General features: G+C 46.1%; 1 long non-coding RNA gene across 1 annotated transcript; it reads right to left on the bottom strand.

Annotated features, from left to right (window-relative positions):
* Positions 1–72: 72 nt before the first annotated feature.
* LOC122941623 lies at positions 73–25,319 on the bottom strand. The gene is made up of 3 exons (XR_006390473.1): positions 25,253–25,319; positions 3,535–3,708; positions 73–357 (listed from the first exon to the last, which is right to left on the bottom strand). It is a non-coding gene; the product is annotated as an uncharacterized LOC122941623 (long non-coding RNA).
* Positions 25,320–26,165: the final 846 nt, after the last annotated feature.

Raw genomic sequence — 26,165 nt, 5'->3', positions numbered from 1 at the left:
CTAAGTTTTACCCTTTTACCATAACCTACTTTGTCTTTTCACTTTTCCTTGTAGATGACAAGCTCTCGCAGACAGGGTCCTTTCCCCCTCTGTACCAGTTTCTTATTGAGTTCATACTCATTGGACCTTTGTTTCACATTAGGTATGTATGCCACCTCTTAGAGGTACAGTGCCATGGAATTATTGGCGCTTTCAAATAATAATACTAAAGTATCAGAGATCTTAGTCATTTGTCTGCTTTTTGGAAAACTGGGTGACAACAAACATGGTTGCCATTTGCTCCTTTAGACTTGTTGGGAATTTCAGACTTTCCTCTGATGGCATCATCTGCTGTTTTTCTCAGGAAATACACATATTCTACAGATCGAAAATATGAAGAGAGTTAAAGGAGTTGTCTCAGTACTATGCTATATAATGCAATGTTTCTACGATAAGCCATCAATCTCCAAAAAGGCTGACTTACTGTATATCAGAGCAACTGTCACTTGGCAGGGGTCACAGTGGTTGGACCCCCACCAATTGGACACTGATGTCTCAATATTTGTTCTGAGGCAACCCCTTCAATGGCAATTTTGCTTAGTTATGATGTACAGTCATGTGAAAAAATTAGGACACCCTTTGAAAGCATGTGGTTTTTTGTAACATTTTTAATAAAAGGTTATTTCATCTCCGTTTCAACAATACAGAGAGATTAAAGTAATCCGACTAAACAAAGAAAACTGAAGAAAAGTCTTTTCAAGATCTTCTGTAAATGTCATTCTACAAAAATGCCTATTCTAACTGAGGAAAAAGATAGGACACCCTTGCCCCTAATAGCGAGTGTTACCTCCTTTGGCTGAAATAACTGCAGTGAGACGGTTCTTGTAGCCATCTACCAGTCTTCGACATCGGTCTGAGGAAATTTTACCCCACTCCTCAATGCAGAACTTTTTCAGCTGTGAGATGTTTGAGGGGTTTCTTGCACGTACAGCCCTTTTCAAGTCACCCCACAGCATCTCAATGGGATTCAAATCTGGACTTTGACTTGGCCATTCCAGGACTCTCCATTTCTTCTTTTTCAGCCAATCTTTGGTTGATTTACTAGTATGTTTTGGGTCATTGTCATGTTGCATGGTCCAGTTCCGCTTCAGCTTTAATTTTCTAACTGATGGTCTCACATGTTCTTCAAGCACCTTCTGATACACAGTAGAATTCATCGTGGATTCTATGATGGTGAGCTGACCAGGTCCTGCTGCAGCAAAGCAGCCCCAAACCATGACACTTCCACCTCCATGCTTCACAGTTGGTATGAGGTTCTTTTCTTGGAATGCTGTGTTTGGTTTACGCCAAACATGTCCTCTGCTGTTGTGTCCAAATAATTCAATTTTGGACTCATCTGTCCAAAGAACATTATTCCAGAAGTCCTGGTCTTTGTCAACTTTATCTCTGGCAAATGTCAGTCTGGCCTCGATGTTTCTCTTGGAAAGCAAAGGTTTCCTCCTTGCACACCTCCCATGCAAGTTAAACTTGTACAGTCTCTTTCTGATTGTAGAGGCATGTACTTCTACATCAACAGTAGCCAGAGCCTGCTGTAGTTCTCGAGAATGACACTTTAGGGTTTTTGGAGACCTCTTCTAGCATCTTGCGGTCTGCTCTTGGGGTGAACTTGCTGGGGCGACCAGTCCTGGGCATGTTGGCAGTTGTTTTGAAAGCCCTCCACTTGTAGACTATCTTCCGGACAGTGGAATGGCTGATTTCAAAATCTTTTGAGATCTTTTTAAATCCCTTCCCAGACTCATAGGCTGCTACAATCTTTTTTCTGAAGTCCTCTGACAGCTCTTTTGCTCTCACCATGGTGCTCACTCTCACTTCAACAGTCAGGAGCACACCAAACTAAATGTCTGAGGTTTAAATAGGGCAAGCCTCATTCAACATGCAGAGTAACGATCTACTAATTATGTGCACCTGGTGTGATATACCTGTGTGAGATCTGAGCCAATTTAAGAGGGAATACATGTGAGGGTGTCCTATCTTTTTCCTCAGTTAGAATAGGCATTTTTGTAGAATGACATTTACAGAAGATCTTGAAAAGACTTTTCTTCAGTTTTCTTTGTTTAGTTGGATTACTTTAATCTCTCTGTATTGTTGAAACGGAGATGAAATAACCTTTTATTAAAAATGTTACAAAAAACCACATGCTTTCAAAGGGTGTCCTAATTTTTTCACATGACTGTATACATTCTCAGTTATAAATGTCCAATAGATGCAGGTCTCACCTCTGAAACCTGCTCCTTTCTCAAGAACGGGGCCTGGTTGTGAATGGAGAGGGCAATGTGTATGCAGAGCTTTTGCCATTCACTGCTGTAGGACTTATGAAAAACAGCCGTCCCAGTATTTTCTAAAGTCCCATAGCAGTGAATGGAGAAAGCTGCATATGTGCAGCCTCCTCTCTATTCATAGGCACCATTATGGCATATCAGCTGCAGACCAAACGCTTGTTAAAAATTATAGCAATTATTCAATTCTGCAATCAAAACTACATTGCAGTCACATGGCTCAGCAGATTAGGGGAATGTACAGTAAATATAGGTTGTGCGCATTGTAACAGCATGTAATGTCACCCTAATATATTATTTCAAAGGCATTTCTTATAAGGCACTACATGAGAGAAAGTGGTTCTCAAATAAGCAGAACAGTGAAGCCTGCATGTCGCTTGCCTCATCCCCAGATCAGTCAGTTTAGTAAAGGAGATCAGAGACGGCAGGGAGTGTCTAGTCAACATGAGAAGCAACAAAGCTACAGGTGACACATTTCTGCAGAGGAGTTCAGCAAAAAGCAGGAGGCACCTGGTGTACCAACGATATGATTAGCTAAGACTAAGAAACTGAGTTGTTCTAATTGGGTACACAGACTATTGAAGGAGCAATATACTAGAGCACAGTGGTAAATACCTAAGAAAGGTTCTAAACCTTTTTTCAGACCAGTTATTCAGTGTTGTTTATTATGTTATTGAGGTGTTCATTTGTACCCTCAAAGAGTCTTGCAATCATAATTACAGCATTCTTATTTTGCAAGTCTGTTATCTGCGACATTTCCTATGACATCCTCAGCCAGTCCCACCACTTTACAGTATCGTGTATATACAGGTCCCATACAAAACACAACTTTCATTGTCCTCAGTATGGACCAGTGGTGAGCAACACCTGACATTACAACTGTTGTGAAACTTCTATACCACAGTATAAAATTATTATTTATTTAATGTTTTGTTTTTTAGGAAAACCAGAAGTGCCCCACACTTCAAAGGCGTAAATAGGCTTTTCTTCACCAGCTGCAAAATTTCTGCGTTATCCTTATTGTATATCTACTGGTTAAAGACAATATATTTATTCTCCCCATTACCACCACTGTAACCCAGAGCACATGCCACACCAGTTTCATCCCCTAGCTTTGCATTTGCTTTTGCACAACCACCATATAAGTGGGAGCCTACCTTTAAAATGCAAATATTAACCTACCTCAAAAAATAAACATGGTGAACCTATGACATCTCACCTGGGTCAAGTGAAGAAGTCCTGTCCTACCTTCCTTCCTTCCTAGATTAATGGCTCCTTGTATATTGAGGGTGTGAGGTCATCTCATATGGCCTTGTGTTGAGATCCAGCTTCGTTTTTCATCATCTTTCATGTGGTTTCAATTTCCTGCGGGAAGACTCTCGGATTCAGGAGACTAAAATATAGAGTTGAGAAGGAACATTGTCATTTTTCATTTCAAGAATAGCGAGACACCAACATTTCAGCAACAGTATCCTTTATATTCTACTCAGAAACAGATCCTAGCTTTTTCTATTTTACGCATATTTCTATTCTAAAAATTGGATCTGTATTGATCCTGCTATGTCTGGATATTTCCTATAGGAGAAGATGAGCCATTTTTTTTTAAGCATGTTAAAACTTCCCATACTCCAGAAGGAGATAACCACAAGTGTTTAGTTAAGAAATATACTGTATAATGTAGACATAAAACCAAATGACTTAGCCACTGGCAACACGAAGGGTCATGTAAGATCACTTCTAGTGCTCGAATAAGGGCCATATACACATTCAGTAGCTGTGGGCAGAATGCTTGGTCAGCCGATAGCTCTATCTCCCGAAGCTCTATCTCCTGACTACCTCTTGAAGCTCATCAAGAGAATGCCAAGAGTGTGCAAAGCAGTAATCAAAGCAAAAGGTGGCTACTTTGAAGAACCTAGAATATTACATATTTTCAGTTGTTTCACACTTTTTTGTTATGTATATAATTCCACATGTGTTAATTCATAGTTTTGATGCCTTCAGTGTGAATCTACAATTTTCATGGTCATGAAAATAAAGAAAACTCTTTGAATGAGAAGGTGTGTCCAAACTTTTGGTCTGTACTGTATATTCCATCGGAGAAGAACCGTTACCAGAAAAAGATTGGGTGAAGATATTCATTTCCCCGAACCTTCTCTCCCCCTACATCATCTGTCGGGAGGTAGTTGAGGGTTCCCCACACACATTAGACTAGTCAGCTGATTCCACGGTTTTTGGTTGGTTTTCCTGACAATATACTAATGTATATGGAGGCCTTTAATCTGACAAGTAACTAGCTACCGGTATATCGAACACAGAGCTGTCAACTCTCTTGATTTTCTGAAGAGTCATCTGGGTTTTGGGCCCCCTCTCCTGGGCACCAGGTCCATTTGTCCATTTATACGCCCCCCTGCACTAATTTGTATATGCATCCAAAGAATGCAGATATTATTGACCAGCTTTCAGCGCTGGCACGACAAGGGAACCATTAGTTCCCTCACCTGCCATTCAGCGCTTTTTTGTAATACAGAGGGTGTGATGATGTCACTAGGCCGTCTGTGACGTGCTACAGGAGCATACCTTCCCAAATGAGGGCCATGTTTGCATTGTTGGATGACATTGTGGCATCAGGAACAAAGAAATGTCTACATGGGGGCAAAGGGGCACAGAGCATGAGGCAATATAGGGGGCAGATAGCAAGAAGCACTACTGAGGGCACAGAGAAAGGGGAACTATAGGGGGGACAAAGCAAGAAGCACTATAGGGGGCACAGATCTTCGCATTATATGAAGGGTGCACAGAGTCTGGAACTATATAATGCACACAGCGAGGGGCACTATAGGGGCATGAAGTAAGGTGCATTATAGGGGGGCACATATCTTGGCATTATATAAAGTGTGAGCAGAGTCTGGAACTATATAAAGGGAGCACAGAGTCTGGCACTATATAATGCACACAGTAAGGGGCACTATAGGGGCATGGAGTAAGGGGCATTATAAAGGGCACAGGGCAAGAGGCAGTATAGAGGACAAAGATCTTGGCATTATATAAAGGGAGCACAGAGTCTGGCACTATATACAGGGCATATAGAGCAGGGGATGCCATATAAAGAGGGGATTGATCCTAGCACTAAACAAAGGAGGCACAGAGCAATGAGCTGCTATATAAAAACTTGTCACTATATACAGTGGGCACAGAGTTTGTGCCACTATCTGTAGGGAACACAGAGTGTGTAGTACTATCTATAGGGGCACTACCACTAGGGACACTATGTGTGTTTTCAGCGGGCATAGTATGTTACATGATTATGTTCAGAGGCACAGTTTATGCTGCTGTTATATTCAGGGCACAACATGTTGCACTAAAAGGGTGTTTGTGTTAGTATATAGGGTACAGATGTGTTGATAAAGCGAGAAGCTGAAGAAATCTGTGTGACAAACTCTGCAGCGACAAGTTGTGGTTGGGAGATGTCATCATGGTGGTCTGAACTGAATGGATATAAAAGGAAAGAGAATAACCCCAGAGTATTCCTCACCTGTAAGTTCCTAAATGTTTATTCTGTCACTGACTGAATTTGTTCAGTGCTGTAGTATCTTACATATAGTCTACAGTGTGATGATGGGTGTTAGCATTCTCTTTTGTGAAATACAAAATCCCAGCATACCTTTACAACTGTGCAGTCCATACTGCGAGCTGTAGTTTCAAGCTGTATCCTAACTTATGTGGCAAGGCTACAGATGTATATACATATTTTACAGCTGCAGTCTTGCCACATAAGCCTTTGCATACATTTTCATCACTTTCTGTACCCAATGGAGCTCATATAATGTATGTTTCCTATCAGAATGTCTTCGGAGTGTAGGAAGAAACCCACACAAACACGGGGAGAACATACAAACTCCATGTAGATGTTCTTTGTTGGATTCAAACCTAGGATCCCAGCGCTGCAAGTGACCATTGCTAACCACTGAGCCACCATGCTGCCCCTGTGCTTGGGGCTAGTGCTGTAGTTATGTAATGAGTTTAGTAATGGTTCTCTATATATTTACCATACTTGGTTCTGGTGCTGCATTTAAGTAATGAGCTTGGTTCTAGTGTTGTTTTAATGTTGTGAGCTTGGTTCTGGTGCAGTATTTATGGAAAGAGAGGGGTTCTGATGCTATATTTATGTTACATGATTGGTTCTAGTGCTACATATATTTACTGAGCATGGTCCTGGTGTTGTATTTATGTATTGTGCTTGGTTCCGGTGTTATGTATATTTACTGAGCTTGGTCCTAGTGCTGTATTTATGTAATGAGCTTGCTTGTGGTGCTGTATTTATATATTGTGCTTTGCCCTGCAGCTGTAAATATGTACTGTGCTTGGTTTTGGCATTGTAATCATGCACTATGCCTGGTTCTGGTGCAGAATGTATGTACTGTATAAATTTCTACTGTACAGAGCCCCCCATATAAAATACTCCTTCTTTGTGGCCTCAGTAGATGTCCCTATAGTGCCCCCAATAATGTGCCAGTAATAAAAGCACCCCCCCCATCATGTGCCAGTAATAAAAGCACTCCCCCCATCATGTGCCAGTAACAAGAGCAACCCCCCAATCATTTGCCAGTAATAACAGCCCCCCCATCATGTGCCAGTAACAAGAGCCCCCCCATCATGTGCCAGTAATAAAAGCACTCCCCCCATCATGTGCCAGTAATAAAAGCACTCCCCCATCATGTGCCAGTAATAAAAGCACTCCCCCATCATGTGCCAGTGATAACAGACCCCCCCATCATGTGCCAGTAATAAAAGCACTCCCCCATCATGTGCCAGTGATAACAGACCCCCCCATCATGTGCCAGTAATAACAGCCCCCCATCATGTGCCAGTAATAACAGCCCCCCATCATGTGCCAGTAATAACAGCCCCCATCATGTGCCAGTAATAACAGCCCCCCATCATGTGCCAGTAATAACAACCCCCCCAATGTGCCAGTAATACCAGCCCCCAATGTGCCAGTAATAACAGCCCCCAATGTGCCAGTAATACCAGCCCCCAATGTGCCAGTAATAACAGCCCCCAATGTGCCAGTAATAACAGCCCCCAATGTGCCAGTAATAACAGCCCCCCAATGTGCCAGTAATAGCCCCCCAATGTGCCAGTAATAGCCCCCCCAATGTGCCAGTAATAGCCCCCCCAATGTGCCAGTAATAGCCCCCCCAATGTGCCAGTAATAGCCCCCCCAATGTGCCAGTAATAGCCCCCCCAATGTGCCAGTAATAACAGCCCCCCCAATGTGCCAGTAATAGTACCCCAATGTGCCAGTAATAGTACCCCAATGTGCCAGTAATAGCCCCCCAATGTGCCAGTAATAGCCCCCCAATGTGCCAGTAATAGCCCCCCAATGTGCCAGTAATAGCCCCCCAATGTGCCAGTAATAGCCCCCAATGTGCCAGTAATAACAGCCCCCCATCATGTGCCAGTAATAACAGCCCCCCATCATGTGCCAGTAATAACAGCCCCCATCATGTGCCAGTAATAACAGCCCCCCATCATGTGCCAGTAATAACAACCCCCCCAATGTGCCAGTAATAACAGCCCCCAATGTGCCAGTAATAACAGCCCCCAATGTGCCAGTAATAACAGCCCTCCCAATGTGCCAGTAATAACAGCCCCCAATGTGCCAGTAATAACAGCCCCCCAATGTGCCAGTAATAGCCCCCCAATGTGCCAGTAATAGCCCCCCCAATGTGCCAGTAATAGCCCCCCCAATGTGCCAGTAATAGCCCCCCCAATGTGCCAGTAATAGCCCCCCCAATGTGCCAGTAATAGCCCCCCCAATGTGCCAGTAATAACAGCCCCCCCAATGTGCCAGTAATAGTACCCCAATGTGCCAGTAATAGTACCCCAATGTGCCAGTAATAGCCCCCCAATGTGCCAGTAATAGCCCCCCAATGTGCCAGTAATAGCCCCCCAATGTGCCAGTAATAGCCCCCCAATGTGCCAGTAATAGCCCCCAATGTGCCAGTAATAACAGCCCCCCATCATGTGCCAGTAATAACAGCCCCCCATGTCACAGTAAAAGTATTGTGTATATATATAAAAAAAAAAACACTTATACTTACCTCCATGTCAGCGATGCGATGCAGGCCTCTTCCAGCCTGTGCCCTTTGCTGTATGGCTCAGGCGGCGCGATGACGTCATCGCGCCGCCTGCGCCAGCCTCTGATAGGCTGCCAGCCTAATGCCTGCAGCCTATCAGAGGAAGGGAAAGGGACACGCCTCTCCCGCCTCGGCACAGCCATCTGTATCACTGTCCTGAGGACGGCAATACAGATGACTATGGATATGAGTGCTTTCACAATGGAAGCGCTCATCTCCCTGTGCCTTGCCGCTGCCCCCCACTTCTGAGCAGGGCCACGCCACCAGCTCGGGGGTGGGGGGGCAATTCCCCCCCCCCTCCCTGAATCCACCAGTGCTGGGAGGGGCTATAAACTAGCTGGGTGTTGTTAGGGGAGTGTCTATGTAACTAGCTGGTGGGAGAAGCTATAAACCATCTGGGTGTTAGGGGCAGTGATAGGGGAGTGTCTATGTAACTAGCTGGTGGGAGGAGCTATAAACTAGCTGGGTGTTGTTAGGGGCAGTGATAGGGCAGTGTCTATGTAACTAGCTGGTGGGAGGAGCTATAAACTAGCTGTGAGTTGTTAGGGGCGGTGCTGGAGCTGTGATAGAGAAAGGAGATGTGCATCATGGTTTTTGTTGGATAGTGCTACATACAGGATGGAAACCAGAGGGCTTTTGTCACGGCGGACAGGATATCAGATACACAGAAAAGTAAACAAACAAGTATCTAGGCAAGAAGCTGGGGATCAGGGTCACCTCCTGACACATCCCTACCAGCTCTCCCTATACTGATATGCCCACATTCAGACCCTTAAGGTGGGAATAACGTGTCCTCGTACCTGGGCTGAAAATACCCTTAAAACCCGAAGATGGTGAAGGGGAATAGAGCCAGCCTTCTCCCTCAGAACCTGAAGGGGACAGGCGTCTCTCTAACAGCCTAGACAGCAAACAACAAGAAAACAACAACCAACTTATCTTTTCTGAGCAGGAAAAGCCAATCCTTCCTTCCTTCCATTCACAGAGCCAGACAGAAGCTATAACCCGCACGGAACACTGGGAGTGGGTGTAATTTAAACCAACGACCCCACCCAGTGCACCTGAAGGGAGGCGGATCTAGTTCGTCTCCAAAACAAAACAAAAGACTAGACACGTGCTGCTAATCTGGCAGACCTCCGCACGTAGCCCGAGCAGGGCATGACAGCTTTGTATACATGGTGAAAATGGGTCAGGAGAGTCCAAACTTAAAAAACATTAAAAAAAAAAAAAAAATGCATGGGGAAGATATACATGAAGTAAGCAACTTAGGAATCTTGGAAAACCCTTAAATTTACATGTAGAAGTACTGTTTTTTGCTTTTCATAAGAAAAAAACAACCTAAGGCTTCATGCACACGGCCATTGTGCGGCCGCTCCGTGTATTGGGAGCCGCAATTTGAATGGGTCCGTGATCCGTCCGCAGCACAAAAAAATAGAACCAGAGCTGCAATGTGGAACGGAGGCACGGAACCCCACGGAAGCAGTATGGAGTGGTTCCGTGGTGTTTCTGTCCGTGCCTCCGCACCACAAAAAATAGAACATGTACTGTGCTGTACAGCATCAGTGCAGGGCTAATCGAGGTCTGTAGAAGACTTGACAGCTCCTGCACTCTCCCGGCGGTCACATGATCACCGAGTCGGGACAGGAAGCACATATCGCTGTGTATACAGCGATGTAGAAGACAGGGACACCTAGGAACTGTCCCTGCCTTCTCTCTGGGGTACCCTGCTGTCACTGACAGCGGGCAACCCACTCTGCAGCTGCACAATTAGCGTGCAGCTGCCATCTCTGAATGAACGTTTAGAAACATCTATTCAGAGATAGAGATGCACCCATAGAACGTTTATATCCTATGGGCGGAGTTGAGGTGCTTAATCCGTAACTGGTTTTACCTCACAATAACTGATGGAAATAACTAACCAAATAACTGGAGCTGCCAAAAAAGTAAAATTTAGAAATTTGATCTCCATTTTCTTTTAACCCCTTAAGGACTTAGGACGTACCGGTACGGCATGTTTCCCCGAGTCCTTAAGGACCCATGACGTACCGGTACGTCATGTGTTTCTCCGATCACCGCCGCCCAGCGGGCGGTGATCGGAACCCGGTGTCTGCTCAAATGATTGAGCAGGCACCTTGGCTAAATGCGCGTCGGGGTCCTGTTACGACCCCGTGTCGGCGATCGCCGCAAACCGCAGGTCAATTCATACCTGCGGTTTGCGGTGGCGTGTGGCGGTGCCATCGGGTCCCCATGCGGCTGTGGGGGGGACCCGATGGCATGAAAGGCAGCGCGATGCCTAAATAAGGCATTGCGCTGCCTTCCAGTGACGAGCCTGTGAGATCCAGCCCCCTGGATCTCACAGGCCGGAAGCTGTATGAGTAATACAACACAGTATTACTCATACAGCCAATGCATTCCAATACAGAAGTATTGGAATGCATTGTAAATAATTAGACCCCCAAAAGTTCAAGTCCCAAAGTGGGACGAAAAAATTAAGTGAAAAAATAGTTGAAAAAATAAAGTTTCCCCCCCCAAAATTAAAAGTTTCAAGTAAAAATGAACAAAAACGTAATTTTCCCCAAATAAAGTTAAAATTTTCTATTAAAAAATAGGGGGGAAAAAAAAGTATACATATTAGGTATCGCCCGGCTCTATAAACATATCACATGACCTAACCCCTCAGATGAACACCATAAAAAATAAAAACTGTGCTAAATAAACCATTTTTTGTCACCTTACATCACAAAAAGTGTAATAGCAAGCAATCAAAAAGTCATATGCACCCCAAAATAGTCATCTCATTTTGCAAAAATCATACCCTACCCAAGGTAATCGCCCAAAAACTGAAAAAATTATGGCTCTGAGTATGGAAACACTAAAACATGATTTTTTTTTTTCTTCAAAAAAGAAATCATTGTGTAAAACTTACATAAATAAAAAAAAGTATACATATTAGGTATCGCTGCATCCGTGACAACCTGGTCTATAAAAATATCACATAATCTAACATTATAATCTAACATCTGTCAGATGAATGTTGTAAATAACAAAAAATAAAAACGGTGCCAAAACAGCTATTTCCTGTTACCTTGCCTCACAAAAAGTGTAATATAGAGCAACCAAAAATCATATGTACCCTAAACTAGTACCAACAATACTGCCACCCTATCCCGTAGTTTCTAAAATGGGGTCACTTTTTTGGAGTTTCCACTCTAAGAGTGCATCAGGGGGGCTTCAAATGGGACATGGTGTCAAAAAAACCTGTCCAGCAAAATCTGCCTTCAAAAAAAACGTATGGCATTCCTTTCCTTCTGCGCCCTTCCGCGTGCCCGTACAGCGGTTTACGACCACATATGGGGTGTTTCTGTGAACTACAGAATCTGGGCCATAAATATTGAGTTTGGTTTGGCTGTTAACCCTTGCTTTGTAACTGGAAAAATATATTAAAATGGAAAATCTGCCAAAAAAGTGAAATTTTGAAATTGTATCTCTATTTTCCATTAATTCTTGTGGAACACCTAAAGGGTTAACAAAGTTTGTAAAATCAGTTTTGAATACCTTGAGGGGTATATATCAACAAAGAGACCAGGTAACACAAAATACCCAAAATATCAAAAATGTATTAGACATAAAAACATACATATAAATCCAAATCTGTAGAGACTATACAAAGTGCCCACAGTGACAGCTCACACAGATTCCATGGTATAGCATTTATAGGAATCACCTATCATATCCACAGCAAGGGTGTTCAGGATCTGCATAGCACATGTCTAAAACCCAGTGTCTATCATAATTGTCTAACATGTGCGATGCTGGTGTAGCCGATGTAAATGGCACATATAAGATCTCTCTTACCCGATATCTCGCTGCGTGTGTGTGGGCTGTCGCTGTCTGGCGTGGTCCTCTATGCTCGTTTCGCGTTAGCTTCTTCAGATCCTCCATGATTTTCAAAAAAACTAATCACAAGCCATTTAACACCTTATATTTATAAATATAAGGTGTTAAATGGCTTCTCTGCTCCTCTGCTGGTTCTTTTGGTCGGTTGGTTCCAGCAGAGGAGCAGACATCACAGTGAGTACACCAAGCAGCACACTTAGCCCCCAGATCACCCCCCATCACCCCAATTAACCCCTTGATCGCCCCTGTCAATCACCCAGTGAAAGGGAAAAAAGTGATCAGTGTAAACTGTCACTTTTTTTCACTGGTATTGACTGTTAGGTTTTAGGGATAGTTTACGCCCCTTGGTTAGGTAGTTTAGGGATCAGTTAGCGCCCATCCCACCGCATCGCAGTCACTGATTCGCTGATTAGTGTATCGCTAATCAGCATTTGTACTTTTATAGTATCTGTAAGTGATCAGAACTGATCACAGTCAGATCTATAATAGTATTAGTGTCACCTTAGTTCGCCCTCCACCCAAAACGCAGTGTTTGCCTGATCAGGCCTGATCGGTCGCCCACACGTGCGATCACCCACGCCCGCCCTGCCGCAGTGACAAAAAATTATTATTTTTTTGATCACTGCACAATCACTTTACAAGAGCTGCGGTGATAAAAAAAAAAATCAGTTTTGATATTTTTTATCAATCGCAGCGGCCTCCGGTACTTCGCTAGCCTCCCATTTGTAAGACAGGCTTGCTTTTTTTCTTGGGTCGTCTCAGGGAATACCCCCTAAATTTAGTAGTCCAAATGTCAAACAAGGGGTATTCTTCTGAAGAGGCCTACAGGCTTCTGACCCAGTCGGATGAGGAATGGGAACCCTCATCTGACTAATCCAGCGGGTCAGAATATGAACCTGTAGAAAGCAGTGGCAGTCAGACCCAAAGTTCGGACGAGGAGGTTGAGGTCTCTGATACCAACAGGCGTACCCGGCCCCATGTTGCTACACCACAGGTTGCGCAGGATCCGCTTCAAGGGCAGCAGATTGGAGCTGGCGCTGTCGGATTACGTGGTGAGGCATACACCAGTAGCGCAGCCCACCCTGGACCTAGTACCAGCACTGCCGTACAACATGGTGAAGTGGCGAGCACCAGAAGGGCAGTTGAAGCTGGTACGGTGGCACGTGCAATAGTTACCCCGTCGCAGCCACCGCACAGACAGGCCCGTAGAGCCCCTAGAGTCCCTGAGGTGCTGGCAAACCCTGATTGGCAGTCCCCAACTTCAGCTGCACCATTAGTTCCCCCTTTCACCACCCAGTCTGGAGTTCGGGTTGAGACAGCTCAGATAGGTTCGGCCCTGGGATTTTTTGAGCTGTTCTTAACTGCGGAGCTCTTGGACATAGTCGTGGCAGAAACAAATCGGTATGCCACTCCATTTATAACCGCCAACCCGGGAAGCTATTATGCCCAGCCTTTCCAGTGGAAACCCGTCCAATTTTCCGAATTAAAAAAATTTCTGGGCCTACTCCTCAACATGGGTCTAACCAAAAAGCATGAATTGCGGTCATATTGGTCCACAAACCCAATTCGTCACATGCCCATGTTCTCTGCTGCCATGTCCAGGGCACGATTTAAGGCCATCCTGCGTTTCCTGCACTTTAGCGACAACACCACCCCCCGTCCCAGAGGCCACCCAGCTTTTGACCGGCTCCACAAAATTCGGCCCCTCATAAACCACTTCAACAACAAATTTGCAGATTTGTATACCCCTGAGCAAAACATCTGCGTAGACGAGTCCCTAATACATTTTACCGGGCGCCTTGGCTTCAAACAATACATCCCAAGCAAGCGGTATGGGGTCAAATTGTATAAGCTCTGTGAAAGGGCCACAGGCTATACCCACAAATTTCGGATCTATGAGGGTAAAGATCAGACCCTGGAGCCGGTCGGTTGCCCTGACTACCTGAGGAGCAGTGGGAAGACAGTCTGGGACTTGGTGTCACCCTTATTTGGCAAGGGGTACCATCTTTATGTGGACAATTTCTACACAAGTGTGCCCCTCTTCAGGCATTTGTTCCTAGAACAGATTGGCTGCTGTGGCACCGCGCGACCTAGTCGCCGGGGCTTCCCCCAACGGCTCGTTACCACCCGTCTTGCAAGGGGGGAGAGGGCTGCCTTGTGTAATGAAGAACTGCTCGCGGTGAAATGGAGAGACAATCGTGACGTTTAGATGCTCTCCTCCATTCACGCAGACACGACAATACAAATTGAATGAGCAACCAGTGTCATTGAAAAGACCCTCTGTGTCCACGACTATAATTTGCTCATGGGAGGGGTGGACTTCAATGACCAGATGTTGGCTCCCTATTTAGTTTCCCGACGCACCAGACGCTGGTATAAGAAGGTGTCTGTATATTTAATTCAATTGGCTGTGTATAATAGTTTTGTTCTCTACAGTAAGGCTGGGAGAACAGGATCCTTCCTCAAATTTCAGGAAGAAATCATCGAGAATCTCCTGTATCCAGGAGGTTCCGTGGCCCCATTCACCAGTGTAGTGAGCCGTCTACACGAGCGACATTTCCCCAATGTCGTTGCTGGTACCTCAACCCAACCGTCACCCCGAAAAAGATGTGTCTGTAGCAGGAGTGGAATAAGGCGTGACACACGCTATTTCTGTCCTGACTGCCCTGACCACCCTGCCCTATGCTTAAGGGAGTGTTTCCGGAAGTACCACACACAGGTACACTTAGCATAGGGATTGCATCTCACAGGACAGGCACACAGGGCTATTAGGGCCCATTCACACAGAGCTGCTGCAAACCTCTCCTTTCACCTGGGACAAAGTGCATAATGTACTTCGCCACATCTCTGGGCGATTTGCGCTTTGCACATTGTCCCATGGGGAAGGAGAGGTTTGTCCTATAAAGGTAAAAAAACTTCCGATTTTTCAAAAAGAAATCACCAGTAAGCAAAAAAGTTAACGTTCTGTTCAAAAAGTTAAATAAATTTCTCCTCTGCAGTAAAAGATACGTTTGCCGAAGCTTATGAGCTAAGGGGGCGGCGGTGTTCATATGCTTTGGCAAACACTTTGTATATAAAAAATAAAATAAAAAAATCCCTGCAATGATTTATTCATCCACATCGATTGATGTGAATGGAGAAATCGGGTTTGCCAGGGCATACGAGCTAAGTGGGTATGGATGTTGGGCGGAGCTCCTATGTCCTGGCAGACGCCTTTCCCCTCTTTTTTTTTTTTGGGCACAGATTTTTTCATCCACATTGATCGATGCGAATGAAGAAATCTGTGCTGTTCATTTTTTCTTTCAGCCCAGAGGCTGAACGGAAAAAAAAAATCTCATTACCTGTATGCTCAATATAAGGAGAATAGCAGAAACTCCTAATGTTGGCCATACATGTAATGATTGCAGAGACCCTCAAATGCCAGGGCAGTACAAACACCCCACAAATGACCCCATTTTAGAAAGAAGACACCCCAAGGTATTCACTGAGGGGCATATTGAGTCCATGAAAGATTGAAACTTTTGTCCCAAGTTAGCAGAAAGGGAGACTTTGAGAGAAAATAAAACAAAAAAATCAATTTCCGCTAACTTATGCCAAAAAATAAAAACTTCCATGAACTCACTATGCCCATCACGAAATACCTTGGGGTGTCTTCTTTCCAAAATGGGGTCACTTGTGGGGTAGTTATACTGCCCTGGCATTTTAGGGGCCCTAATGCGTGAGAAGTAGTTTGAAATCAAAATGTGTAAAAAATGCCCTATGAAATCCTAAAGGTGCTCTTTGGAATGTGGGCCCCTTTGCCCACCTAGGCTGCAAAAAAGTGTCACATGTGGTATCGCCGTACTCAGGAGAAGTTGGGCAATGTGTTTTGGGGTGTCATTTTACATATACCCATGCTGGGTGAGAGAAATATCTCGGCAAAAGACAACTTTTCCCATTTTTTTATACAAAGTTGGCATTTGACCGAGATATTTATAAAAAATTTCGGTAAATTTCAATTAATAACAAAAAAGTAAAAATGTCAGCAGCAATGAAATACCACCAAATGAAAGCTTTATTAGTGAGAAGAAAAGGAGGTAAAATTAATTTGGGTGGTAAGTTGCATGACCGAGCAATAAACGGTGAAAGTAGTGTAGTGTAGAATTGTAAAAAGTGGTCTGGTCATTAAGGGTGTTTAAGCTAGGGGAGCTGAGGTGGTTAAAGAAGTAGAGAAATGTAAACTTGCAATTTTTTACAAATTTTTGGTAAATTTGGTATTTTTTTATAAATACAAATTTATTATTTTTTACTTCTTTTTACCAGTGTCATGAAGTACAATATATGACAAAAAAAACAATCTCAGAATGGCCTTGATAAGTCCAAGTGTTTTAAAGTTATCACCACTTAAAGTGACACTGGTCAGATTTGCAAAAAATGGCCGGGTCTTTAAGGTGAAATAGGGCTGAGTCCTTAAGGGGTTAATTCTTGTGGAACACCTAAAGGGTTAACAAAGTTTGTAAAAATCTGTTTTAAGTAACTTGAGGGGTGTAGTTTATACAATGGGGTCATTTACAATGGGGTATCCAACTATGTAAGCCCCATAAAGTGACTTCAGACCTGAACAGGTATTACTTTCTGTTTTGAAAGCAGAGAAATATAAATTTTGAAAATTGCTAATTTTTTTAAATTTTTGGGTAAATTTGGAATTTTTTCATAAATAAAGTTTAAATATATTGACTCACATTTATGACTTGTCATGAAGTACAATGTGTCACGAGAAAGCAATCCCTGAATGGCTTGGATAAGTAAAAGCATTCCAAAGCTATTACCATATAAAGTGACACATATCAGATTTGCAAAATTAGGCCTGGTCAGGAAGGGGGCAAATGGCCCAGATGTGAAGTGGTTAAAAACCCAGAACATAACTGACCAAATAACTGAAGTGTTAACTCAGCCTTAGGGTCCATTCACACCGTCTGTATGAACGCGTCCGCATCCGTTCCGCAAGATAGAGCATGTCCTATTCTTGTCCGTAGCCATGGACAAGAATAGGCATTTCTATCGTAGTGCCGGCCATGTGCGGTTCACAAAATGCGGAACGCACATGGCCGGTGTCCACAATTTACGGACCGCATAACACTTACTGAACTTTACTGAAAGTAAACCTTCCGTTTTATAAAACATTGTAGAAATGGTCAGGATATAGTATTATCTTAATTTTTCTATTTATTTAAGGGTACTTTCACACTTGCAGCAGGACGGATCCGGCAGGCTGGTCTCCCTGTCGGATCCGTCCTTCTGCTGTTTCGCCGTAACGCCGGACCGCCGCTCCATCCCCATTGACTATAATGGGGACGGGGCGGAGCTCCGGCACAGCACAGCAGTGCACGGCGAAAGCCGCCGGACTAAAAAGTCGGACATGCAGCACTTTTTAGTCTGGCGGCTTTCGCCATGCACCGCCATGCTGCTCCGGAGCTACGCCCCCATTATAGTCAATGGGGACAGAGCGTCGGTCCGGCGATACGGCGAAACAGCGGAAGGACGGATCCGACAGGGAGACCAGCCTGCCGGATCCATCCTGCCGCAAGTGTGAAAGTACCCTTAGTTTATAGTGGTCTTTTTGTCACAATAAAGAGCTGATCCTCTAATTGTATGTGTTTCCACTGACCAGACTACAATCTAATGTATGAAGAGACCTTTCTGTGTAATACAGCACATTAACCACTAGATGGCAGCTGTGTGCTGTTCCACAGTAAAATTCTGGTGACATCAGTTACATTTCATAGCGTTTCATCACAAGTTGAAGCACCTTATTAACAACTTAATATTTTTTACATTTAGCAGTTAAAATTTATTTTGCTTTAACGGTCCAGCCATACTATTCTTTTCTGCTCAAAATTAGAGTAGGAACTTACTCTTAAGATGCCACCACAGGGCATCAGACCACCATTATGACATCTTTGAGCCACGTCTTGTCTCTGCAGAGTTTACCACACAGATGTCTTAGATTCCTCACTTTTCTATCATCCTCCCCCTCCTGGTGCCCCAACAGAGTTAGGCCTCATGCACACGGCCGTTGCGCAGCAAATTGCGGACCCCAATGCACGGGCAACGTCCGTGTGGCGGCCAGGACGGATCGAGACCCATTTAACTTGAAGGGGTCCGTGATCCATCCGCACCGCAAAAAAAAATAGAACATGCGGAGGCACGGACAGAAACACCACGGAAGCACTCTGTAGTGCTTCCGTGGGGTTCCGTGCCTCCGTTCCGCACCGCGGCTCCAGATTGCGGACCCATTCAAGTGAATGGGTCCGCATCCGTGATGCGGGGAGCACACGGCCGGTGCCCGCATATTGCGGACCCGCTGTTTGCGGTCTGCAATACGGCCGAACAACTGCCGTGTGTATGAAGCCTTGTCCTACTGATACCCCCAAAACTATGTCATCTCCCCAACGCCAACAAACACTATACTGTAAAAATAATAGCGCTATACAGGTAGTCCACCCATAGTAATAGTGTCCCTTACAGTACCATCAAAAGTGAAAATGCTCCACAAGAGTAGCAATGCCCCCCATATTGTGCACAATAATAATGCCCTCACTGTACCCCCAGTAGTATTAATGCCACCATAGTGTCCCCGGTAGAAATAAGCTACCCCCTATATTGCCCCCAGCAGTAACAAGGCCCCTCTATAAGGAACCCCTGTAGAGCCCCCCGTAGTTATAAGGCCCCTGTAACCGTCACAGATTTTACCATGGACACGGATGTGTGAATAAGGCCTTAAAGGCCTATGTGGAAAGGCACCAGTGCATGGCATTTGCCGTCACCAGACAGGACACTTGCCAAGACAAACATGCGATGCTCGGTACGTCTGGTGCATGCGTCCTTCCGGGGGAGCACCTAGGAATTTTGTCTAGGGGGGTCCGAAAGGCAAAAAAATGTGGCATGTGTAGTGCGCTATGCTAATTCAATTTTTCAAAGCCCCCTTTATATTTAAAACTGCAGGGACGGGGGGTGTAGTGTGTTGCGCTGATTCTTTTACTTGGCGATTCTAAAAGCTCTGCAGGAAAAGAACAATCGCGCGCCGCAATTTTTTTGGGCCCCACCCATTATTAAAAGACCCTCCTACATATAATAGGCCACTCCCAACAAACACTGTACAGCTGACATTCTATAGTTGCGGCCTGTCTCTACACATCATACGGAGAGAGGGGGAGGTCTGTCTTGGCTGCACTGCCTGCTTCACATCATACAATAGACAGCCGGCTGCAGCCAGGAAGCTCCTCCTCCGCTCTCCTCCCTCCCCCGATCCTGCTCAAGGCCTGTTGGTTCCCCCCACCATCTGCCTGCTGCCCCCTTTGGCTGTCCTCACCCAGCTCTGAATCCTCCTTCTGCAAATGGCAGGGGGAGGAGCCAGAGCATCTCCTCTCCTACATAGCGCCCCATACCTCTTACATCCAGTGATGTCACCTTTGTTGTAGACGTTCTCTTTCCTCATCTTCTCCACTCAGACCAGACCGCCATGATGATTTTTCGGCCATCTCCCTTCTCTGCAGAGATTAACAAACAGACATTAGTTTCCCACATTTCCATCATCTTCACATCTTCTGAACCCCCTTTCCTGCCACCCCCAATACTGTGCCCACTGTGCCCCCAATACTATACTGCTGAAACAGTCCCCCTGGAAATACTGCTACCACACAGATAGTCAGTGGCGTACCAAGGGGGGGGGGGGGGGGGCGGACCGCCCCGGGTGCCACTCACAAGGGGGGTGCTGACGTCCCCGGGCCGGCTCCATCCACTGCTGCGACCATGCGACGCGACTCGGATTATTGCGGCGGCGGGCGGCGCGCAACATGACGTGACGACGTCACGACGCTGACGCCGCGCCGCCGCCTTCACGGATCAGAAGAAGGATCGGATCCCATCCATCTTACCAGCGGTCGGACGGCCGGACGGCGGGCAACGGGCATCATTCAAAATAAATGTGAGTCACACAGTAAAAGTAAAGTAAATAATTGTGTAATTTAGGGGGGGGGGATCGGGGTGTACCGTGTAAATTGTAATTAAGGTAGGGAGGGAGGGGGTGTAATTAAGGGGGGGTGTTATTAGAGGAGAACTTAGAGAGGGTGTAATTAAGGGGGGGGTGCAGGATTTGTTCATTTTATTGATGATGGGGATTTGGATTTTTTTTCTTTTTGGTGCAGATGATGGAAAGTGATTTTTTTTAAAGGGGGTGCAGCCTGCACCCCCTTAAAAAAAATCACTTTCCATCTGCACCAAAAAGAAAAAAAATCCAAATCCCCATCAATAAAATGAACAAATCCTGCACCCCCCCCCCCCCCCTTAATTACACCCTCTCTAAGTTCTCCCCTAATAACACCCCCCCTTAATTACACTGTGTAATTAAGGGGGGTGTTATTAAGGGAGGGGGTGTAATTAAGGGGAGAAGAGAGGGTGTAATTAAGGGGGGGGTGCAGGATTTGTTCATTTTATTGATGGGGATTTGGATTTTTTTTCTTTTTGGTGCAGATGGAAAGTGATTTTTTTTTTAAGGGGGTGCAGGTTTTTATTTTATTAACCACCTCCGGACCGCCTAATGCAGATGTGCGGTCCGGAGGTGGCAGCGCTGCGCACAGCGACGCATATACGCGTCATCTCGCGAGACGCAAGATTTCCTGTGAACGCGCGCACACAGGCGCACGCGCTCACAGGAACGGAAGGTAAGCGTCAGCGAGTGGATCTCCAGCCTGCCAGCGGCGATCGCTCGCTGGCAGGCTGGAGATGTGATTTTTTTTAACCCCTAACAGGTATATTAGACGCTGTTTTGATAACAGCGTCTAATATACCTGCTACCTGGTCCTCTGGTGGTCCCTTTTGTTAGGATCGACCACCAGAGGACACAGGCAGCTCAGTACAGTCGCACCAAACACCACTACACTACACTACACCCCCCTGTCACTTATTAACCCCTTATGGACCACTGATCACCCCATATAGACTCCCTGATCACCCCCCTGTCATTGATCAGCCCCCTGTCATTGATCAGCCCCCTGTCATTGATCAGCCCCCTGTCATTGATCACCCCCCTGTAAGGCTCCATTCAGAGGTCCGTATGATTTTTACGGATCCACTGATACATGGATCGGATCCGCAAAACACATACGGACGTCTGAATGGAGCCTTACAGGGGGGTGATCAATGACAGAGGGGTGATCACCCATATAGACTCCCTGATCACCTCCGTCATTGATCACCCCCCTGTAAGGCTCCATTCAGACGTCCGTATGATTTTTACGGATCCACTGATACATGGATCGGATCCGCAAAACACATGCGGATGTCTGAATGGAGCCTTACAGGGGGGTGATCAATGACGGAGGTGATCAGGGAGTCTATATGGGTGATCACCCCTCTGTCATTGATCACCCCCCTGTAAGGCTCCATTCAGACGTCCGCATGTGTTTTGCGGATCCGAAAATTTGTAATAAATATTATTGAAAACATTGAAAAAAGTTTGTGCATGTTTTCTTAACTTTCTTGGGGGGGGGGGGGGGGGGGGTGCCAAGCAAAGGGTTCGCCCCGGGTGCCAAATGCTCTAGGTACGCCCCTGCAGATAGTGCCCCAATACTGTGCCCACTGTGCCCCCAATACTATACTGCAGAAACAGCCCCCCTGGAAATACTGCTACCACACAGATAGTGCCCCAATACTGTGCCCACTGTGCCCCCAATACTGTACTGCAGAAACAGCCCCCCTGGAAATACTGCTACCACAGTGCCCCCTTCAACAATTATTGGCACACAGTGCTCTAAAAAAAATAACTGCGCCCACACACTAATAGTATAAAGATAATGTCCCCCAAAAATTATTGTACCCCCGCTTAGTACCCGCTATTGAGCTAATGTCCCCATAATGTATGCCAGTATAAAATACCCCTATATAGTGCCCCAGTAAATGCCCTCATAGTGCTCCTCTCCCCTTCCCCATAGTGTCGCCCATAATATGCCAGTAAAAAATGCCCCTTCTAAGTGCCACCATATGCCCCAATAGTGCTCCTTTCCCCCATAGTGCCTACCATAATGTGCCAGTAAAAAAAATGCCCCCTTAGTGCCACCAGATGCAATAATGCCCCCATAATGTGCCAATAAGAATAAAGAACCCTTTAGAGCCCCCACTTCCCCTTAGTGCCCCCAAATAATGCCCCTATAGTGCCACCAGATGCCCCATAGTGCCATTCTCCCCTATAGTGCCCCCCATAATGTGTAAAAAAAAAAAAAGCCCCTTTAGAGCCCCCATAGTGCTCCTCTCCCCCATGGTGTCCCCCAAATAATGCCCCCATAGTGCAGTGCCGTTCTCCCCTTTAGTGCCCCCATAGTGCCGTTCTCCCATTTAGTGCCCCCCATAGTGCCGTTCTCCCCTTTAGTGCCCCCCATAGTGCCGTTCTCCCCTTTACTGCCCCTCATAGTGCCGTTCTCCCCTTTAGTGCCCCCATAGTGCCGTTCTCCCCTTTAGTGCCCCCATAGTGCAGTTCTCCCCTTTAGTGCCCCCATAGTGCAGTTCTCCCCTTTAGTGCCCCCATAGTGCAGTTCTCCCCTTTAGTGCCCCCATAGTGCAGTTCTCCCCTTTAGTGCCCCCATAGTGCAGTTCTCCCCTTTAGTGCCCCCATAGTGCAGTTCTCCCCTTTTTTTGTGCCCCCATAGTGCAGTTCTCCCCTTTTTTTGTGCCCCCATAGTGCAGTTCTCCCCTTTTATAGTGCCCCCCATAGTGCCGTTCTCCCCTTTAGTGCCCCCATAGTGCAGTTCTCCCCTTTAGTGCCCCCATAGTGCAGTTCTCCCCTTTAGTGCCCCCATAGTGCAGTTCTCCCCTTTAGTGCCCCCATAGTGCAGTTCTCCCCTTTAGTGCCCCCATAGTGCAGTTCTCCCCTTTAGTGCCCCCATAGTGCAGTTCTCCCCTTTAGTGCCCCCATAGTGCAGTTCTCCCCTTTAGTGCCCCCATAGTGCAGTTCTCCCCTTTTATAGTGCCCCCCATAGTGCCGTTCTCCCCTTTAGTGCCCCCATAGTGCAGTTCTCCCCTTTAGTGCCCCCATAGTGCAGTTCTCCCCTTTAGTGCCCCCATAGTGCAGTTCTCCCCTTTAGTGCCCCCATAGTGCAGTTCTCCCCTTTAGTGCCCCCATAGTGCAGTTCTCCCCTTTAGTGCCCCCATAGTGCAGTTCTCCCCTTTTATAGTGCCCCCCATAGTGCCGTTCTCCCCTTTAGTGCCCCCATAGTGCAGTTCTCCCCTTTAGTGCCCCATAGTGCAGTTCTCCCCTTTAGTGCCCCCATAGTGCAGTTCTCCCCTTTAGTGCCCCCATAGTGCAGTTCTCCCCTTTAGTGCCCCCATAGTGCAGTTCTCCCCTTTAGTGCCCCCATAGTGCAGTTCTCCCCTTTAGTGCCCCCATAGTGCAGTTCTCCCCTTTTTTTGTGCCCCCATAGTGCAGTTCTCCCCTTTTTTTGTGCCCCCATAGTGCAGTTCTCCCCTTTATAGTGCCCCCCATAGTGCCGTTCTCCCCTTTAGTGCCCCCATAGTGCCGTTCTCCCCTTTAGTGCCCCGATAGTGCAGTTCTCCCCTTTAGTGCCCCCATAGTGCAGTTCTCCCCTTTAGTGCCCCCATAGTGCAGTTCTCCCCTTTAGTGCCCCCATAGTGCAGTTCTCCCCTTTTATAGTGCCCCCCATAGTGCCGTTCTCCCCTTTAGTGCCCCCATAGTGCCGTTCTCCCCTTTAGTGCCCCGATAGTGCAGTTCTCCCCTTTAGTGCCCCCATAGTGCAGTTCTCCCCTTTAGTGCCCCCATAGTGCAGTTCTCCCCTTTAGTGCCCCCATAGTGCAGTTCTCCCCTTTAGTGCCCCCATAGTGCAGTTCTCCCCTTTTTTTGTGCCCCCATAGTGCAGTTCTCCCCTTTTATAGTGCCCCCCATAGTGCAGTTCTCCCCTTTTTTTGTGCCCCCATAGTGCAGTTCTCCCCTTTTATAGTGCCCCCATAGTGCAGTTCTCCCCCTTTTATAGTGCCCCCCATAGTGCAGTTCTCCCCTTTTTTAGTGCCCCCATAGTGCCAGCTCCCCCCCCCCCCCTCAAAAAATTAAAAAATAAAAAATACACCGATACTTACCAGCAGCGATGCAGCCTCTTCCGGCCCGTGTCCCTGCTGTGTGCTGCCCGGCTCAGGCAGAAGAACAGGGGAGGGACACACCTCTCCCTCCCCTGCCGCAGCACAGATATGGAGATGAGCGCTTCCACAATGGAAGCGCTCATCTCCTACTGCCCCCCCCCCCCGCCGCCGCCGCTGCCGCTACAATTACATCCAGGGCCGCGCCGCCTGTAGTGATCGGCGGTGCGGCCCTGTAGGATAAAAAAATAATAATTTTGCCTGGTTGTTCTAGGGGGGGGGGGGGGGGGTCCAGACCCGCTGGACCCCCCCTGTAGGTGCGACACTGCGTCCTTCTGATGTGACACTTTCTGGGTGTTGTAAATGTCCTGCCCGGAGAGAGCATGCACCTAGTGTCTCTCCGTGTCGCATCAGTGGGAGGAACTGGGCAACCCTTTTAATGACCAGGTAATATACTTCTAAGGCCACATTCACACGACCTTATGTATTTTGCGGTCTGCAAGCTGTCTACAGTCTGCATTTTGCGGACAAGTATAGGACTTGTTCTACGTTTTGTAGCCTAAGGGCCCGGGCTATGTTTACACATTCCATCAAAAACGGCATTCAGTTTTACAGGTGAAACGTTAAAAAATGTGTTTCACCACATGTCAAACAAGGTAGACAATGCATGTGGCTTTAAGATGCAGTGTTTGTCATGCTTCTTTCTTACTGTGACAAAAATGAGTAAACCCAAGCTGACCAGTTTTCTTCGTAAAGGGCCTGGTTCCAAATTGTACATTTCACCTGTAGGAACACCTTGTCCTGTAGCCTCAGATAGGGTCCTGTTACTCTTCTCACCCCAGGACTTCACTGCATGTAGGTTCCTAATGGGAAGGAGCAGAGACAGAAGAATATATGTGTAGTGGCCATTGTTCATTGTACTTAATGGAACTTATTTTTAAGGGTTCATGCACACAAACAGATTTTCTTTCTGTGTACATTCTGTTTAGTTTTTTTGCGGACCGTATGTGAAACCATTCATTTCAATAGGTCCGCAAAAAAAAAAAAATGAAGTTACTCTGTGTGCATTTCATTTCTGTATGGCCTCATGCACACGGCAGTTGTTTTTTGCGTCCGCAAAAAAAAACGGATGCGGCATCCGATTTTTTGGGAGGATCAGTTTTTTTCCACAGATCCCTTGTAATAAATGCCTATCCTTGTCCGCAAATGTGAAAAAAGTAGGGCATGCACTATTTTTTTTGCTGAAGGGAAACACGGACAATGGACGCGGAACACAAACGGATGAACTATCAGCATTTTTTTGCTGACCCATTGAAATGAGTGGGTCCCCATCCTATCCGCAAAAAAACGGAACGGAGGCCGAGAAAAACAACTGTCATGTGCATGAGGCATATGTCTGTATTTACGTTCCGCAAAAAAAAATAGAACATGTCCTATTATTGTCCACATTACAGACAAGCATAGTACTGTTCTATTAGGGGGCAGCTGTTCTGTTCCGCAAAAAACGGAAAGCACACAGACATCATCCGTATTTTTTGCAGATCTGGTTTTTGAGGATACAGTGGTGTGCATGAGCCCTAAATATGAGGATAAAGCTCAATGTGACGTGACGTCAAGATTTGGTGCGAGAAGAATACTGATGATCTATCCTCTGGCTAGGTCAGTGATAGGCAAACTGCGGTTCTCCAGCTGTTGC

Source organism: Bufo gargarizans, chromosome 1 (assembly GCF_014858855.1).
Source record: "Bufo gargarizans isolate SCDJY-AF-19 chromosome 1, ASM1485885v1, whole genome shotgun sequence".
Lineage (NCBI taxonomy): Eukaryota > Metazoa > Chordata > Amphibia > Anura > Bufonidae > Bufo > Bufo gargarizans.
Note: the sequence above shows the minus strand (reverse complement) of the source record. Positions and strands in the feature narration are given on the sequence as shown.